This window comes from Periplaneta americana, chromosome 16 (genome assembly GCF_040183065.1).
Source record: "Periplaneta americana isolate PAMFEO1 chromosome 16, P.americana_PAMFEO1_priV1, whole genome shotgun sequence".
Lineage (NCBI taxonomy): Eukaryota > Metazoa > Arthropoda > Insecta > Blattodea > Blattidae > Periplaneta > Periplaneta americana.
The window spans coordinates 186,221,616-186,233,266 of record NC_091132.1 but is presented as its reverse complement, the minus strand read 5'-3'; the positions used below and the strand labels follow the sequence as shown (position 1 = coordinate 186,233,266).

Genomic DNA, 11,651 nt, shown 5'->3' with positions numbered 1-11,651 from the left:
GGGTTGCCCAGGCACAGCTGCTACCCTCCGTAGCTCTGTCTGTGAATTTAAATATAGATATTGCATATCAACTTTCATTTGTTCATATTTTAAATTCGTTATAACAATGTAACTTCTAACGGTCTTAGAAATTCTATATTTGCCCAGCTTAGAAATGTTCGTAAATTATTAGGGATTGTGTTCATTCGCGAAAAATGAAATAGTTCTAATCATTTTCGTACATTTTACAGTTTTCCTATGAATTTCATTAGCAAAATGCATCGACAAATAAGCATTCATTATTGAACATTTCGGAACACACATTATATGCAGCGATATTTTTAAGAATAAAGAGAGTTTCTGTTACATTACATTGATATTTACATATTTCTGTCTGCAATCTTCACAATAGGCGTATGTGAATGTATGTTACCTTTCTCTCGCTTATGAGTTTATATCAATTTTATCAGCATTATTATTTTTGGTCAGTCCACTGTCCGAAGAGAGGCCTGAACCTCACAAGTGATACTAATAAGGCGATACCTATGTATAATGTTTATTTTTTACTCTATGTTTAAACTCTGTTCAATGACCGGCGGTCATGGAACTTCGTACAGTGGCTCTGTAGAACTCCGGAACGCATCTTGACATCTACCGGTAAAGCTGGGAACTAGGCGCTTATTTGCCCTGTAGATGGCAGCGCCGACTTTAAGTATATTTATGTGATATTATAATTACAGTAACTAAGAATTTCATGTAAATTGTGTTAAATTATAGAAAGACGCATTTCGTTCGTGAAAAGGTACATTCCACGCAAATCTTATATCAGAAAGTTTGAGTCTAATTTTAGTAATAAATTAGATTAACATGTTTTGTGTAGAGAGCTCCTGCGAGTAGTTAAACAGAAGGCAGACATAAGAGGGCTGAGTGACGTATTGTCGGTGCCCTCTTAATGTCTGCCTTTTACGGCAAACATACCTAGCGTTGGGGTTGCTGTGATCATGAAGGCGGTTCCCCCAGGGTGAGATTCCCTGCGACTGCTCTATTAGTGAGTAACTCGGGCGCGTAATTTTTGATAGTCGGGATTGCGCTCGAGTGCGGTCCCGGAATTATTATAATTAGAGTTGGGCAACACGATTCTTTTTCAGAAGTCGATTCCAACGATTCAATCATACATTACGAATCGATTCGTTCACGATTCTACTCAGTCTGCGATTCCAACTATTCTTTTGGATCGTCGCAAGACACTTTCCTTTGCAAACCACGCGTAGAACAAAAACGTTCTACATTTCTCTCATAGATGGCATAAGTGGCGGGACATTGGATTGTCTCTTTCTCATTGGCTGGAACCATTCAGTATGAACTCCATTAGTCTGTAGCGTTGGGCGAAATAGTTCTTTGTCAAGAGCTAGTTCGTTCGTTCCCGCACATGAACTTGAGTAGTTCAAATGAACTAATAGGAACTAAGTAGTTCAATATCGCACAAAACGCACATTCGTGCGCACTTTGTTGCCAGTATCACTAAGTGGTGAATGAAATCGTCAACAGATGGCATAGCAATGTGTTCTGACTTAAAGCTATAGTGAGAGAGTAGCGAACATAACCTTCTCTCTCTCATTTCCTCCCTGTCCCTTTATATAAAACGGACTAGGACAAAAAAAAGTTTCCTTGAAACACAACTTCTCCCTTCCTTATTGCAGATAAATAACAAACCAACCGACCTTTTCTTGCAAGATAATATTTTAATCGATTATTTTATGAAATGCTATACATATCTTTATAGCTGTTAATTATGCTCTCTTTTAATAAAAAAAAAACGCAAACACCAAAGCATCGGCAATTATTGAGGTCGACAAATTTGTACAGGAACCACTGCTATCGAGAAAGGGTAACCCACTTTCTTGGTGGAATGAAAGAAAAGAGGTATATCCAGATTTATACAAACTGGCAAAATCTCGGCTCTCTAGTGTTGCTACATCTGTGCCTTGTGTGAGAGAGTGTTTTCGAAGGCAGGACACACAATTACGGATGCAAGAAATCGTCTGAGTGGCAAAGAGTAGAACAACTCTTATTTTTGAGTGAAAATTTATAAAGCGTTATTTTAGTTAGGGCCTACATATTGTACTCACTACTCAGTTTTCAACAAAAACATGAACAATTGTGAGAGGCTGTGAAAGGAAAGACAAAGAAGTGATATTTTAAATTATCAATAACTATTTAACGATTTGAACTGTAGTGACTTTTTTTTTTTTAAACCTCGGTTGTTCTGGAGTTGGAGGGGATTGCAACATGCGGCGCGATGGAATTTGTTGAGGTACGTTTTAAAAGTGACGTAGAAGTACCCATTCAAACCTTTGCCATTGACCACAAATTAATATTTACAGAACATCTACACAGTGTTGCCAATTCTCTGCTGATTCTGACAGATTTGAATTTCATAAAAGCTGGAAAATATGCTTGTATGCAGTGAATTGTAATTGTATACGTTAATTCATGCACAAAACAGGTATTTGTCCCATATGTGTTAAAATAAAAGAGGGATTCATCTGCTGGCTGAGTGCTATGTGAATTATGTCAAAGTTCTAAGTTTTTTTTTTACAATACATATCAAATGAATTAATTCTTCACAGTAAACATAGTTATAAAATTACATACACAACATTATTTCATGGCAGATTTTCGCATCAGTTTAGGAGATTCTATAGTAGAGAGATTATAGTAGTTAGTTAGAACTTATCTGGTAGAGTTGGCTGCACTGCATCTACAGCACGCCACACAGCTGACATAGCACAGCCCGAATGAACGAATCGTGAATCGTGTGTGAACTTGGTGAAGAGAAATGTGAACGGTATCATTGAGCGCTATTAAAGTTATAAAACACTAATGTGCGCATTTCCCCAATTTATTATAAAAAAAATTCTGTTAATCACTTAGTATGCAAGCGCAAAACAACTGAAAGTCACTTTACACGTATGTATTCAACTACAGTTGGTAATTCAGTCCATTCAGTGTTCGTTCGTTCGTTCAATTGTGCGGCACACGTGAACTGTATATGAACTATTAGTTCAAAAATAATGAACGAACTATGAGCAGTTCGTTTGAACGAGTCGTTCAAATGAACTAGTTCGTTCATGAACGACCCATCGCTATTAGTCTACAAAATTACCCAACATAATGTCTCTAAATTATAATTTATCAACTGAACCTTATTATGAAGTACATTTTTTGCATTACACCTCTATTTAACTATGCAAATTTCAGGTTTGTGTTCATTATTTTCCATACTTAACAAATGCAGTACATATTTTGATTTCACTCTCGCTCGGGAGCATTCGACACGGTTCGGAAATGTCCGTTGACAGGTTACATCAAACAACGAATAGAATCGTGGGTTACGATACCATGCCGATTCCTTCATATTCATTTCAATGACGATTCGTTGATACCGCGAATCGATTCTTACGATTCTTTATTAGTAGTCGTTCGAATGAACGATTCGTTCACGAATCGACACAACTCTAATTATAATAAATCGGGAGTTTCGCACAAATGTGGGTAGATGTCACTGTAGTATAGAGATGGGTCGGAGTCGTCCATTGATGCGAGCTAGCTCTTTGACTCCCGCTCCTTTTGAGGAGTCGTTCAAAAAAGCGGAGCGGTACAGTGCCCTCCCTCTTTCTCAACCAGCTCGCTCCTAGTGATCACTCACCCCACTCCTCACCACCGCACCGCTCCGACTCTTTTACGATAACTGAAATCGAAAAAAATCGAAAAATCGAAGGAGAATTGGGAGGAAAATTTAAAAGGTACGCAAAACGCGTCCTTGCAAGGGGTTGGGGGCTGTACAAAACTAAATATGTGAGCTCCAAGCCTGTTGGCCACTAGTCTCACTCCGGATTACGCTGCTCCCCTGAAGGAGCTCTAGAAAATTTTGAAGGGGAAGCCGAAATTGGACGTAACCTCTTAGGTACCACATACGCGAGGGGGGCTGAGATTGATCAATTGATCACGGAACGGGGCGAGGAGGAGTTGGCTGGTGTTTGCCGTTAGGATGGCAAGACGCCGTCATCTGTTGTTCGATGACAAAGCAGGTGAAGGCCTACGATAACTGCAGAGTATGGATAAATATATATTTATCCATGTGCAGAGCGCGTTGTTAACTGTATGACATAGTACACATGCTTCTTAATAGATGCCATTGCAATAGACATTCTAATCGGTTTGCATCGGTCTGTGAATGCGGAGAAAAGCTTCTTGTACACGTACAGTAAGGTAAGTTTCCATGTTATCCCAGAGGGAGAGAGCCCATTTACATTACTTACGCTATTTTACGAACCAGTAACAATCGTGAAGTATCGGTATGTAATATAAACAGATCAATTAAAAACAGTTCTGAAAGTGTTGGTAAACAGGGACGTCGCTAAGGGGGTGCGAAAGGGTGCGCAAGCACCCCATAAAAAATCGGAGCACCCCTTTCCACACTCCAAAGGGCAACTTATTAACAAAATACTAGGCATAAATTATTTTGAAGAACAAAAACAAACAAATAATTTCTTGGATGTGAAAAAAACTGCGTCCCATAGTGTATCGTAATGGAATGAATAATAATAATTATAATAATAATAATAATAATAATAATAATAATAATAATAATAATAATAATAAACAGATGTATAGTATGCGCGCAAGTGCATGAAAGAACATTTTGGATTTTTTATGTGCCACATTTTTACAGCTCGCACCCCATTTTTAAATCTCGCACCCCATCCGCACCACCCTTGCTCTGATCCTAGCGACGTTACTGTTGGTAAAGTAGTATAAATAGCAATTATGAAAGTGTACAATGGTACATAAAAACGGCTAATGTGCAAACATGATCTATTTAGCAATAAGGAGAACAGAAACATGACAATAGGCAACGTTTAAACGTGTCTGCATTGAAGCGCATGACCACACTGACAGACGTGCTGCTCATCGTTGTAATCAGGGATTGTATACAGCTGTAATGGAGCGCTGTATTGTTGTAGAGGGAGCGGAGTGAGCCATAAGCAAGAGAGCGAGTTGAAGTTGCCTTGCTCTCCCAAGAGTAGGGAGCGAAATGCAATGAACGACTCGCTCTTTTGTAAGGAGGGAGCGGAGAGCCGCTCCAGAGCGGGAGTCGTTCATTCGAAACGACTCGCTCATGAGCGGCCCATCACTACTGTAGTAGTGATTAGTGATGAGATAAACTGCTCATTTGTGATCACTGTTGACCTGTGACTGCTCACTTTGGATCACGGTGATCTTAGTGAAAGCACAGTCTACTATATACAGTCGCGAAGCTTGAGGTGTTTTTTTTGCAAATCTCGTGATTAAGCGCTCCAAGCGGTTAGCAACTAGAAACAATAGACTGTCCATAGTCGACTTTGGACAGTGTCGTATTTCGAGTGCTAGCTCGTTGCGTATTTCACATTGATGCTTGTGAAATGTTCGTTATTGGTTATAATGAAAATGTTAATGGCTAAAATATAATAATTGAAATAATAATATGGGACAAGGAGGAGACGTTTGTAGTGCTACAAACTGTAGCAACAGTAAGAGAAAGAGGCCACAGTTATCCTTTTTCCGATTTCCGAAAGATTCAGAAAGGTTCCTGGGTTTCCACAAGAATGCTGTGCAGAAACAAAACTGTTAATTTGAAGATCTTTGTGACTGTTAGAATACATTATATCCTTAAATTTCACAATGAAATGTTTCAGTCTAACCGAAAGGACATTAGATACCGGTTAAAGTTCTGTCACTTAGGCTGCTAAATTTCCAGAGAAATAAAGGTTAAGTCTACTTTTTTTTTCAGAGGATGTATTTTTAATTGTAGCTATTAATTTTGTTATTATTTTTATGTGTTATTTTACTAAAGACGTAGAAAAATTAAGTTTGTTAAGTTAAGTTTTCAATTCTGGTGGGATTATTATTGCTTAGGCCTACTTTTTTCTTCAAAGAATATGTTTCTAATTATAGCTGTTAATTTTGTTGTTATTTTTATTTGTTGCTTTACTAGAGACGTAGAAAAAGTCTGTTACAATAAAATTTATTGATCACGTTTTATTTCCAATTCTGGTGTGATTATTATTGCTTAACCTCATCCCACTTTGTTAACTACGTAAGCCTACACTACAAGTACCGGTACACGTAAGTTACTCCATTAATTCATATTTCCATTATTATTGTTGTAAAGAGAAATGCAAATTAATATTTATTGGTTTCATAGTTAATTATCGCTATAATCTTGAATGGGTGAAGCTATTATAGTGAATTTCAGTTCGTTTTGCACAAACAAAAATTATGTTGCGGGTATCTTCGAGTTTATGGTGGAATTTAATATACTTCATTAAAATAATAAATTAACTTTATGCATTTAATATTTCAATAATGGAAGGAAGGTGTTAATTTTTCCCAAAGAACACAACGAAAGTGTAACATATTTTGTCGTCTGCTAGGAGAGAGATCTGCGATGATGAGGCGATAGTAGCGATCCTAGTGGTGGGCAACTACCCATGTTTGCATTTTTACTACATATTGAGCTTAGCGACTGTATATAGTAGACTGTGGTGAAACAGTGATTGGAATGCGAACTTGATCGAGGTGAACACTGGGCAGTCCGTTCCTCATCAGAGCGTTTCATTGCGTTCTTTATCGATTCGCTGCATTCAGCGCTCTCGATATTTCCCACGTGGTAGGAGAGGGTGAGAGAATGTTGAGGTTATGTGTATGTAGTTCACTGAAGTCAAATGTAGGCACAACACTGAGCTGTAAATATAGGCGTTCCATCATTTTAAAAACATTTCGAAGGTCTGAAATAAATTCAATTGTCATTATTCTTTAACGTTTTATGTGATTAACTATTTATTAAAATATTATGACCACATAATTAATGTAAAAAATGTATATTACATTATAAAGGAACAAACAAAACCCATGTAGGTCTACTATCACAAAGATTGAGGTATACGACATAGGCATGGCGGCACTAGAGTAACAAAAAGCACTTTTACATCACAAAGGAACGAACATAACTTATGTACTGTATGGCAATTGTTGATTCTATTATTTAAGAAATGCGTGCAATAAGGACCTAATCAGGAAAAGCTGACGTATTTGCCATACTGTATTTTCAATGGCTGAGGTATAAAGAAAAGTTATAATCTTACATAAAACAATATAAACACAAGATTAGGTCTTTCAAACATGATGAATAAAATAATATAGGTCTACACTGAATGACACAAACTAATAATAATAATAATAATAATAATAATAATAATAATAATAATAGTATTCATAGCTAATAATGATACCGTAAATTATAAATCATTGTTTGTACTGAGTTTGTTACGACGTGCCATCATATTCATTTATATGAATAAATATAAATGAAATTTAAAGGAACAGATCGATTTTCAAAGTATTTCTCCCCTTAAAAGCATGTTTCTTCATATTAGTCCAGGACATACTAAATGAAGAAAAGTTATCTAAAAAGAACGAATTAACCATCAGTTTTATTTTAATTATAAACCAACATTATAAATTCCCAATTATTTTTTCCCTTCAGTGAAATAGTCGTACAAAATTGCGTACGACTTAGAGTACAGTCGTACCTCGTACAATCAGTCAAAATAGTCGTATGCGTACGACTATAGTCGTACGTATGGCATATAATGTTATGAAATGTTACGTAACATGTTTCTTGCTTATGTTGCTTAGACTGAATTCTTCTTGCATATAGTAGGATAAGTGTCTTTTAGGGACTAATAGTGCTGGTTTTAATTAATTTTGGAATGGTCATGAATGATAAAGGATTAGCTGTTTCGTATTATCGTGCGTTTTGATGTATTAATATAACAGAATAGACATGCCTAAACAGTTCAATTGTTCGGAGTGTAATAAAGGCTTTGACTATAATAGAAATCTTAGAAGACATGTATCAAAAGCACATCCTCATGCTTTAAAGATAAACCAGAAGTGGTATGCCTATGAATGTTCTGCATGTCAAAGAAAATTTAATCACAATAAAAATTTGAAATTCCACGAAAGATTAGTTCGTGGTACCGGCACACCTGAAAATGTTAAGGAAATCAAATTGGCTTCCTCTCCTACGGCTGTCGCTGTCATTCAGCACAGCAGGTATAGCATTCGTCTCTTTCCGCCCTCATTCGGAATTGCGGCAGTTTTGTCACCAGGGGCCTGTTTCACAATGTTTACAAGCTTTGTAATTTGTAAACTTTGCTTGTAGATTGTAAACTTCTGTTTCACAATCTTTGTTTGTAATGTTGAACTTTACAAAGGAAACAAATCTTTACAAATTAAATTTTGCTCACTTTACAAGCATTCTGTTTCACAATGAAGGGTAATTTTACAAACGTGTAAACTTTACTTGTAAAGTTAGCACATTTTTCTACAATAGCTCTGAGATGTGTAAAGTTTGATATTGCAACAAATTCTGAATAAATAAAATAAAGATATATTTACTAAATTAATTTTTGAGTAACTGGGTAATATTAAGAATTAAACTAGAGCAGTTTTGATGTTATTAAGTAGTTCTAATGACTCAGACGAAGATATTGAATTTAGGCCTAATCAAACAAAGACGTATACGTAAAATTTTCCGGCCAAGAATTAATAACACGTTCGTATCATTGTATGAATTCAATGAAAGGTTTCGAATGAGTCCCGCGCTATACTTCAGAATACCGCATGAGTATTTATATACGAAGACTGTATTTAATAAATAATCGTACTTAAAAAAGAAGTTCCCTGCATCGAAAATAAATTAATTCAATAATACAATAACGACACCGAAGTCGTTTCGAGTCCCGTTTCGCTGGAATCTCTCCTCCAAGATATGGGACATCACATCCAACATGGAAAAGTGGTGCCCTAACCTCAAAGCGAGAACTGTATTGTTTTGCATTGGTTTAATATACTAGCTGTCAGTCCTGTCAGTTCCGTGCATTAGTAGATAAGCACGTAATTTCTAAGTTATGTGTGCAAAAGTGCCCATAGGGTAATTGATGTTGTTAAAAGAGTTAAATTCGAGACAGGTTTTTGATCATCATTTTCACTACACGGAGTAGGCAATATTGCCTGTTCCGGCTTCACAGTTTTTGATAATAAATAAATACTTATTAAATTGATTTTTGAGTAAGTGGATAATATTAAGAATTAAACTAAAGCAGTTTTGATGTTATTAAGGAGTTCTAATGACTCAGACGAAGATATTGAATTTAGGCCTAATGAAACGAAGACGTATACGTAAAATTCTCCGGGCAAGAATTAATAACATGTTCGTATCATTGTATAAATTTAATGAAAGGTTTCGAATGAGTCCCGCGCTATACTTCAGTATTTATATACGAAGATTGTATTTAATAAATACTCGAACTTAATAAAGAAGTTCCCTGCACCAAAAATAAATAATTCAATAATGCAATAACGACACTACTTACGCAGTATTCTGAAGTCGTTTCGAGTCCCGTTTCGCTGGAATCTCTCCTACCTACAAGATATGGGACATCATAACCAACATCCAAAAGAGAAAAGTGATGCCCTAACCTCAAAGCAAGAAGTGTATTGTTTTGCATTGGATGCATACTAGCTGTCAGTTCCGTGGGTTAGCAGATATGCACGGAATTTCTAAGATATCAGTGTGCAAAAGTGCCCACAGGGTAGTTGATGTTGCTAAAAGAGTTAAATTCGGGGCAGGTTTTTGATCGCCAAAATGTTATTTACTAGGCTATAGCACAGAATTTTTATGCTGCTGATGGGATCACTAATGTTTGAGAGGTTAGGAATGCAACATTAATAAATACTGATGGATCAACACAAACAATTAACCTGATTTTGTGTTTAGACATCGTAATTATTTTATCAATTGCATATTTGTGCGTGGTCCAAATCTGTTATTTACTTATTTAACTGAATTTTATGCTAACTTTGGTCATTTAAGTAATAGAATTATTGGTATACTCGACCAATCACATCACATGAAACTCCATTGTCGCCAATATATAAAAATCTAAATACTTTTAATTTTTTTAGCAATACTTTATATTTTCTGTTGGTGAAATATGAATCAGCAAGCTTAGAATAATCTGTTTTAGTACAAAATATAAACATATGTATCGATAGTAGTAACAATACAGCGATTTTAGCTCTGCTCCTTAGCGATTTTAGTAAACTGTCGTTGGCGATATTGTGTAACCAATAATGCGTATTTGTAAATTTCTTTAGCTGATTTTGTAAAGTTCGTCAGACTTCACAAACTAATAAAATAGCATTGTGAAACACAATTTACAAACATTTGTAATCTTTTACTTGTTATTTGTAAATTGTTAATTTGTAATTTGTAAGGATTGTGAAACGGGCCCCAGGTAGCATAAACACAGCAGCAGCGCAAGGCAAGCAGAGACGTGAGAAAAGAAGATGAACTGTTTGCTGTCTGAACTGGTGAGCAGTTTAGCCCTCAACCTGTGATCACTGCTGTTCGCAGGTGTAGTTCCCAGTTTTGTCACCAGGTAGCATAAACACAGCAGCAGCGCACAGAGTCCGTGGAACTCCGGAACGCGTCTTGACATCTACCGGTAAAGCTCGGAACTACGAACGCATTTGCCGTCTAGATGGCAGCGCCGTCTTTAAGTATATTTATGTGAACTTTTAATTACAGTAAATGAGGATTTTATGTAAATTACGGTAAATTATGAAGAGATGCATTACGTTCGTGAAGCAGTATATTCCATACAAATCTTGTATCAGAAAGTTTGACTCTATTTTTAGTAATAAATTAGATATAAATGTATTGTATAGAGAGCTCCTGTGAGTAGTTAAACGTAGGGCAGACATAAGAGGGCTGAGTGAGGATACCTCGGCATACTTACCTGGCGTAGGGGTTACCGTGATCATGAAGGCGGTTCCCCCAGGGTGAGACCCTTCCATTGCACTGCGGTTGGGTTGACCCCTGCGATTGCTCCAAATGTGAGTAACTCGGGCGCGTAATTTTTGGTAGTCGGGACTGCGTTCGCGCTGTCCCGGAATTATTGTGTAGTAGGGATGGGAAAAGTTATTTTCTTGTATGAATTCCAACTGTTTCAGTTCCATGAAAATACAAGGGTCCAGATAACAGTACCACCATATATTATATATACGATTGTATTGTAGAGATGGGTCGGAGTCGTTCATTGATGCGAGCTAGCTCTTTGACTCCCGCTCCTTATCAGGAGTCGTTCAAAAGAGCGGAGCGGTACCATGCCCTGCCTCTTTCTCAACCAGCTCGCTCCTAGTGATCACTCCACGCTTCACCACCACGGTGCGCTCCGACTCTTCTCTCTTAACTGCAGAGCGAAAAAAATCGAAGGAGAATTGGGAGGAAAATTTAAAAGGTACGCAAAACGCGTCCTTGCAAGGGGTTGGGGGCTGTACAAAACTAAATATGTGAGCTCCAAGCCTGTTGGCCACTAGTCTCACTCCGGGTTACACTGCTCCCCTGAAGGAGCTCTAGAAAATTTTGAAGGGGAAGCCGAAATTGGACGTAACCTCTTAGGTACCACATACGCGAGGGGGGCTGAGATTGATCAATTGATCACGGAACGGGGCGAGGAGGAGTTGGCTGGTGTTTGCCGTTAGGATGGCAAGACACCGTC

At 37.1% G+C, this 11,651-nt stretch overlaps 1 non-coding gene and 1 pseudogene across 1 annotated transcript; both read left to right on the top strand.

The window, feature by feature from the left end:
- The first annotated feature begins 949 nt into the window (after nt 1–949).
- On the top strand, nt 950–1,086 carry LOC138692316 (U1 spliceosomal RNA; annotated as a pseudogene).
- A 9,795-nt stretch (nt 1,087–10,881) lies between these two features.
- Nucleotides 10,882–11,043, top strand: LOC138692301 (U1 spliceosomal RNA). The gene has a single exon (XR_011330054.1). It is a non-coding gene; the product is annotated as a U1 spliceosomal RNA (small nuclear RNA).
- Nucleotides 11,044–11,651: the final 608 nt, after the last annotated feature.